This window comes from Mandrillus leucophaeus, unplaced genomic scaffold (genome assembly GCF_000951045.1).
Source record: "Mandrillus leucophaeus isolate KB7577 unplaced genomic scaffold, Mleu.le_1.0 Scaffold6, whole genome shotgun sequence".
Taxonomy (NCBI): domain Eukaryota; kingdom Metazoa; phylum Chordata; class Mammalia; order Primates; family Cercopithecidae; genus Mandrillus; species Mandrillus leucophaeus.
In genome coordinates this window covers 5,788,150-5,796,270 of record NW_012106474.1, presented here as the reverse complement: position 1 = coordinate 5,796,270, position 8,121 = coordinate 5,788,150, and the positions used below count along the sequence as shown (strand labels likewise).

Below are 8,121 nucleotides of genomic sequence, written 5' to 3'. Positions count from 1 at the left end.
TACTAGGTAAAATGGAAAACCCAAATGACAGCAGATTAAACAGATTGAAGTTTGATTTTCTCTGATGTAGAAGTCTTGGAGGAGCCAGTTCAAGGCTTGTATGAAATATCCATGATGATGTCAGGGGCCCAGGTCTTTCTGTGTTTCTTCTCTGTCAACCTGACCACATGGCTTCCATTCGTGGTCAAAGAGACTGCTCAAACTATTATCGATTCATCCACAATACAGACAGAAATTCAGAAGAGAGTGGTGGGTGAGAGGAAAACTGCTTAAAACACAGTGGAAGAAGTTTAGAACTCAATTAAGAAAAGCAAGCAAAGTGGGAAAGAATAATCATTTGAAGAAGTAAGGGTAAAAAGGATGCATTCAGCTGACATGCCAAGATCCAGCAGATGCAGAACGGATATTCCCAAAGGGAGAACAAAGAGCACAGAACAGAATGTCAAGCTATAAATTGTAAAGAAATAAGCTACAAGTTATAAATAAAGAAATAAAAGCTTGCTCTTTAGATAGAAAAGTCCACTGTTGCCATTAAAGATTGACAGAGAACAATCCACAAGTTACTGAGAAATTACTGTGAAGCAATGGCAAAGAAAAAAACCTTTTGACATCCAGACAAAACAGGCTAAGTCACCTGTATGAGAAGAATACCTGTGGTCGCGGAATGATTCCTAGCAGCATTCCTTCCCACACGTCAGCTGAGCAATGTCTACAGATTCTCAAAGAGAGAAGAAAATTCAGCATACGGCCAGTGAATTTTTCTGTTCAGCTAAATTGTTGTTTAAGTGTAAAGGGATAAAATATAAAGTATAAATGGATAGTAATAAAAGTAACTGCCTAAATAAAATACAAATGTCCAGTTTACTAGCCTATACACATAAAACAATAAAAACAGAGATTAGTTTAGTGAAAAACAAGTTGTAAATAAGAAATAAAAATAGTAAATGTAAGTAAAAGTCATGATAAAATGAATACTAAGAATATCTTTCACAACAATAAATGCAATTGAACTAATCTCATATTTCAAAGAAAGTCTCTCAAACTGGATCAAAAGGCAAAACCTTATATATGCAGTTTTTAAAGAAATGCTCAAAATAGAACATACCTGAGAAACTGATAACAGGAGTTTCAACTGAAGAATAGGATCACAGTTTGAAGTGAAAGAAGAATTTTTTGCCCCACAAATTACACTACATATTAAAAGGTCTTAATTTTTATGTTTTCATGAGCAGGAAGATACTCCAAGGCATTAGTGGGGCCTATCCGGGAAAAGGGTTTAAATTCAAGTTATTTTTAAAACACTATGTGATGAAACCAATTATTTTTGCAGGTCAGAAACACAGCTAAGGAGTTTCTAAACCTGATGTTGTTACTTAAAAGAAAAAGGTTTTCACATAGGAGGCAAAGGAATTCAAGTGCAGTTGTAGTAGTGGGAGCTATAAATTCCCAAGGTCATACGAAGGTTTTTGGAGGAACTAGGACGAGAAAGGGCTGTGAAGAATGGGTAGAGGTGGGCAGCCAAGGATGGTGGGAGGCAGAGAGAGCAGCAGAGCCTTGGGTCCTGGTCATTGAAGTTCAATGTGTGTCCGTCCTATTACCCTGAGAGCTTCCTATCATTAACTCTGCAGCTGCCACTGTACTTTGTACTTAGAAAAACATGTCATAGGAAATCATCATGTCATGGAAAATCATCAACTTTGGATTCAGGTGAGTGCATAGTCAAGCCCAACCAATGACTGCAACCATTGCAGTCAAATTCAACCCCAACCAATGACTGCAAATAGAACACAGCTTAATGTTTAACTCGTAACAATTAAGCTGTTTGGCTTCTCCCAAATATATCAAGATATGGGAACTATTGAGGGCAATACATCTATGTCGTGATGTGTATTTTTAGGACTTCATATTTACCATTCATAGTTGCCATAGAATTCAGGCTGGAGGAAAGGCTTCAGCCCAGGCGCTGGTCAGGTATCCTCTCTCCATACCCTGCACCCTACCTTATCCACCCTCACTACATCTTTACATTCGCTTTCCATGAATTCAGTTTTTTGGAAGGTTTTTCTTTCATCTGATAAAGCATCCAAAATAAGGTGGCAGAACAGGAGAACCACTATTTACTTGTGGATAGTTACCTTTGCAAGCCATGGAACTATCTATTTGCCTTAGGAGCCCTCAGGTCAGACCCATGAACTACATGAACAGCCAGGCCTGCAAGAATACACGCACTGCCTGTTTGCCTCATCAGGAGGGAACGTGCTCAGAGTCAGGACTGCAATAAGCAAGATTCATATATCACCCTTGCCTTGACATTCTTGATCTAAGGCCACCCCACTACCCCAGCACGATGATTAAAATTGCCAGTTGCATCTAATTAAAAGTAGTGGAACCTAAAAGCTGCTCTGGAAACATATGGAAAACCCACCTTAATGACCACTAACTAGCTGCATTTTTTTTCTGAAAGTTCCATCCAAACTCTTTATGAAATGTCACCGTGACATGGGGCAAAATATTCACACCAATGCCACAGATTTGTTCTGATGGGAGAATCTTATATCCAGCCAGCTTTCAGTTAGCCAGACAGAAAGCACTGTGTGAGCAGTCGGGGACTTTGACCTCACATCTCATAAACAGAACACAGCCCAGCCTCCCGCACTGGGCAGTAGAGCTACCCCTATGGTACCGGCACCTGGGCTGAACACTCACAGAGAAACCAGTGGTCAAATCCTGTGGCTACACTTACATGAAGTTGGAAAGTTCTCCAGGAAATATGATTCTATCACATCTTCAGAATACTTAAAATCTTTTCAGTGAAGTTCAATGTCATCCACTGGAAATTGTTTTCAAATGTGTTATCCATGACATTAATTTATGATGATAAAAAAAGATGCCTTTTCAAAATAGTATTTTAAACCTAGATGTGTGTTAAGTTTTGAGCAGTTGAGTCAAGTGTCATGGTGTCTGAAACATATATTGTCATATTTTAAAGAGTGGTATTGTTTAAGAATAGTGTAGAAATGATGCTAAAATAATCCAGATGAACCCAACAATGTAACTTTGATTTAGTCACACTAGTGGTGAGAGACCACGTTAGGCAGTAACTAGCTGTGAATATCCTGGGCATGACGTACAGAAACAACCATGGACTTTTGAAACAGACTTGTCTGAGTTGTAATTTCCACATTCCGCTGGGTATGTAAGTGTGGCAAGCATCTGAAACCTTCAAACTCCAGACTATGAACATAGAGCTTCCAACATCTATCCCATCAAGGTTGTTGTGTTGAAAAATAGCTATGGGAAGACATTTATGGCAAAAAATCGACCTGTTGATTTTCCTCTTTCCTCCCTAGGTTTCTGAAGTTCACATCTGGAATTCTGGAATATGCTGCCCTCTGGAGGCCCCACTGTTTCCGCTCTGTAAAAATGCACATAGTAATAGCACCTGTCTCAATGGGTTACTGCAGAGATAAGTTAGGAATGCATTATTAGGGACAATCCCTGGCACAGACTGAGTGAGCTATGCTAGCTATGATCACGATGCTTGCTCAAGGTCCTGGCAGATTTTTTTGAATCCATATCTATAATAGAAATAGAAATAGAATACGAAGATGTGGCAGAAAAATTTGGAAAGATGCAGGAGATAAGTTAGTAAAAGAGAAACAGGAGGAGAAAATATTCGTTTTGTGAAAAGAAACTAAACTAAATAGGAGCAAGGCATAGATAGGAGGGGAGAAACTTGGCCATGGGCAGTGGCTGACACCTGAATCTCAGCACTTTGGAAGGCCGAGGAGGGAGGATCACTTGAGCTCAGGAGTTTGAGACTAGCTTGGGCAACATGGTGAAACTTCGTTGCTACAAAACGAAAATTTAAAAATTAGCTGAGCATGGCGATGCGTGCCTGTAGTCCCAGCTACTCAGGAGTGTGAGGTGACAGAATCGCTTGAGCCCAGGAGATCAAAGCTGCAGTGAGCTGTGGTCTCACCATGGCACTCCAGCCTGATAGATAGAGGGAGACCCTGTCTCAAAGAAAAGAAAAAGCAGAACTTATATGAGCATATTTAATGTACTTATCCATTATAGTGCTAATGCAGAAATGAAACGTGGTATATGAAACAACTCATTAAGACTTAGGCCATCACACTAAATAAATTTCTTGCAAAACTTACGTACACACAGTGGCCATGTTTTCAAAACCAAAAACTGAAGCATACAATTACGCATACAATTAAGCATACAATTTGACTTCTGGTAGTATAGTAAACTAAAAATTATAACAAATACTTAGTATTTCATGAGTGTTTACAATGTTCTTAATGCAAGACTTTTTAATGCGACTTCTTCTTGCTTTTTAATACTTTCAGTATAGTTGTGCTCTTTTGAAAAAGACAAAACCAGGCTATTTCTAACTAAAATAATCTGTGTATCCTTTGTTTAATCTCAGAGTATTGAATAACAATATGCAATCATATCCTATGCATTTTAGTTCACAAAATATTGTTCTTTAGATATGGTTTGAGGATATGCAAAGTTCTCAAACCGTTCTCCCCAGTGTGAAAGTAAAGTTAGGGCAAGTCGCAAGAACAGCAGTTGTAGTCTCTATGGGAGACATTCTACAAAGAAATCACACATAAGTTGGCTCAAACTGTAGTTAATTATCCATGTCAAAAATAAATCCTCAAGAGACTATTAAGATGTGCCACTTTTTAAAAAAACATGTACTTTCTAATTAGAATACACACGACCTCCTGTTTCTCATTCCATCTTCCATCCATCACTCAGACAGACCCAAAGAATTTTCCTCAGTGCCGTCTGAACACTGTGTTGTCTTGGCGAGCACATTCTCCCACATAGGTGAGGAATGGCGTGTATTTCCAGCACTTGGCCTCTAAGAACAGAGCACACAGCAACCAGCATGGATGGGGACTCCACCTGCAGTCAGGGAGCAAAGCAAAAGCACCCCCCAAAGAAGCCAGAGCCAAACGAGGCCCAGTGTGTGCTCACTCTAGGGCAACTCTTTTGATTCATTCCAGAGGGAGGTCTTCACCCTGTGTCTGGGGCAGTGCTTTCTTGTCTCTGTCGTACAAACCCACAAAACCAATGTTAGCAAAACCCTGATCTTTAACAGGAAGGTAGCATGACCAAATATTTCCAGATAAATCTTATGTGCTTGTTGTAAGGGAAATTGCCTGATAGAGTGTCGTATAGTCAGGAATACTCTAGAACAGTGGTCCTCGACCTTTTTGACATCAGGGACTAGTTTTGTGGCTGACAATTTTCCCACTGACTGGGGAGGAGGGGATGCTTTCAGGATGATTCAAGTGCATTACATTTATTGTGTATTTATTTATTTACTTACTTACTTATTTATTTATTTATTTATTTATTTTTTAAGACAGCATTTCCCTCTGTCACCCAGACTGGAGTACAGTGATGTGATCTCCACTCACTGCGACCTCCGCCTCCTGGGTTCAAGCGATTCTCCTGCCTCAGCCTCCTGAGTAGCTGAGATTACAGGTGCACACCACCACGCTTGGCTAATTTTTTGTATTTTTAGTAGAGACAGGATTTGATCATATTGGCCAGGCTGGTCTCAAACTCCTGACCTCAAAGTGATCTGCCTGCCTCCATCTCCCAAAGTACTGGGAGTACAGGTGTGTGTGCCTCATTTCTATCATTATTACAGTATAATATAGAATAAAATAATTATACAATGGTGATGTGTATCAGTGATGTAGAATCCATGGGAGCCCTGAGCTTGTTTTCCTGCAACTAGACAGTCCCATATGGGGGTGACGGGAGACAGTGACACCTGAAGTGTGTCACTTATGTTCAGGCTGCTCTGTAATCTCTTTGTGGTCGCTGTCACTGCAGAAAACCCTGCTTCACAAAGACAGGTTGTTGGACATGGAAGCAGGCTTTTCAGTGCTTTTGTGGCAACCTCAGGATATTCCACCTGGACCTTCATTCAGAACATATGGAGATTTGAAGTTGTCTCAAACACATTTTTAAAACCACTGTCATTTGCCATTTCAAGCAGCTGATCCTCTTCTAGCACAGGCAATCAATTCACCAGGCTTATTCACAAATGGGTCGCGGATTCATTCCTTCCCAGTTCGGGGTTCTTTTGTGGTTGGGAAATATCACTCAAGCTCTTCTGAACGCTGAGGTAGGTGATCATGCCTCAGCTGGGGGAAAGAAGGCCCTGGTTCTGTCTCTTTCACAGTCTCTGCTAATGTTTGAAAGATGTCAGAAATCCCAGCATTCACTTGTCACCCTCATAATTCCAGTTTGGCTTTTAATGCAGCCGCTTTATTTGCCGACTTGAACACAGCTGTCGTTCTCCCCTGAAGTGGCAGATTGAGTTTGTTGAGCAAGTTGAATATGTCACACAAGTAAGCAAGTTCTGCAACCCATTCTGTGTCACCGAAATGTGCTGCCAGTGGTGACTGTTTTTCTAAAAGAAATCTCTGGATTCGGAGCTCTTTCCTTTCGCTGCTGCGGCCGCAGCCATGCGTATGCTCAGGCTTCAGAAGAGGCTCGCCTCTAGTGTCCTCCGCTGTGGCAAGAAGAAGGTCTGGTGAGACCCCAATGAGACCATTGAAATCGCCAATGCCAACTCCCGTCAGCAGATCCGAAAGCTGATCAAAGGATGGGCTGATCATCCGCAAGCCTGTGACGGTCCATTCCCGGGCGCGAGGCCGGAAAAACACCTTGGCCCGCCGGAGGGCAGGCACATGGGCATAGGTAAGCGGAAGGGTACAGCCAATGCCCGAATGCCAGAGAAGGTCATGTGTGTGAGGAGAATGAGGATTCTGCGCCGGCTGCTCAGAAGATACCGTGAGTCTGAGAAGATTGATCGCCACATGTATCACAGCCTGTACCTGAAGGTGAAGGGGAATGTGTTCAAAAACAAGCGTATTCTCATGGAACACAGCCACAAGCTGAAGGCAGACAAGGCCCGCAAGCAGCTCCTGGCTGACCAGGCTGAGGCCTGCAGGTCTAAGACCAAGGAAAAAGGCAAGCGCCTGAAGAGTGCCTCCAGGCCAAGAAGGAGGAGATCATCAAGACTTTGTCCAAGGAGGAAGAGACCAAGAAATAAAATCTCCCCTTTTTGTCTGTACATACTGGCCTCCGTGACTACATAGATCAGCCATTAAAATAAAACAAGCCTTTAAAAAAAAAAAAGAAAGAAAAAAAAAGAAATCTCTGGATTCTAAAGGAATCTCCTAATTCAAAAACTCTGGCCAGCAATCTACCTTTAGAAAGCATTTTACTTCCGTGTATGAGAAGGTGTGTGTGCTCTGCGTCCATCTCCTCGCAGAGCTACATGAACAGACATGAGTTAAGGGCATGTACTTTAATGTGGTTGATCATTTTAATCACATCATGCAAAATGTTGTTAAGTTCAGGTGACGTTTTGTGGCTAGCCAGCATTTCTCTGTGGATGACACAGTGTGTCGACTCACATTCAGAAGCGACTTCTTTGACCCGAGTAGTGAAACCAGAAAGCCGTCCAGTGATGGCAGCCACTCCATCCATGCATATACTGACACAAAACGACCAATTTAGTTTTCCCAGTATGTAATCATTCAAAGACTTGAGTAGTTCTGCAGCTGGGGTGTTGACTGGCAACAAAAGAGCACATAGCATATCCTCATGCACATCCTCTTGAAAAATATATTACACATAAACAAGGATTGCTGCCTTGTTGTCAACATCGGTAGACTCATCAACCTGGATTGTGCCCCACGGTGACTCATTAATCCTCTCTAACAATTGTGCCTCAATATCCTCTGCCATCTCATCAATTCCTCTAGTTACAGTGCTAGACAAAAGAGGAACACCTGCCACCTTTTGAACTGCAGCCTTTCCTAAAAGTTCACAACAAATGTCCTTAGCAGCAGGCAGGATCAACTCTTCACCAGCAGTAAAGGGCTTCTTAGCTTTAGCAAGCAGTTAGTTACTAAAAGTGATGCTCTCAGTGCAGACACATTTGATGAAGTGGTGGCCTTCAGTAATTGCTTCTGTTCTTTGTGTTCACTCCAAAGACTTGTCTTTTAGTGCAGGATGCTTGATCTCCATGTGGTGAAGCAGTTTTGAAGGTTTCATGGCTTTGTTGGA

The 8,121-nt window shown here is 41.6% G+C and overlaps 1 pseudogene; it reads left to right on the top strand.

Moving 5' to 3' along the window:
- Positions 1-6,500: 6,500 nt before the first annotated feature.
- Positions 6,501-7,099, top strand: LOC105553529 (annotated as a pseudogene).
- The last annotated feature ends 1,022 nt before the right edge of the window (positions 7,100-8,121 follow it).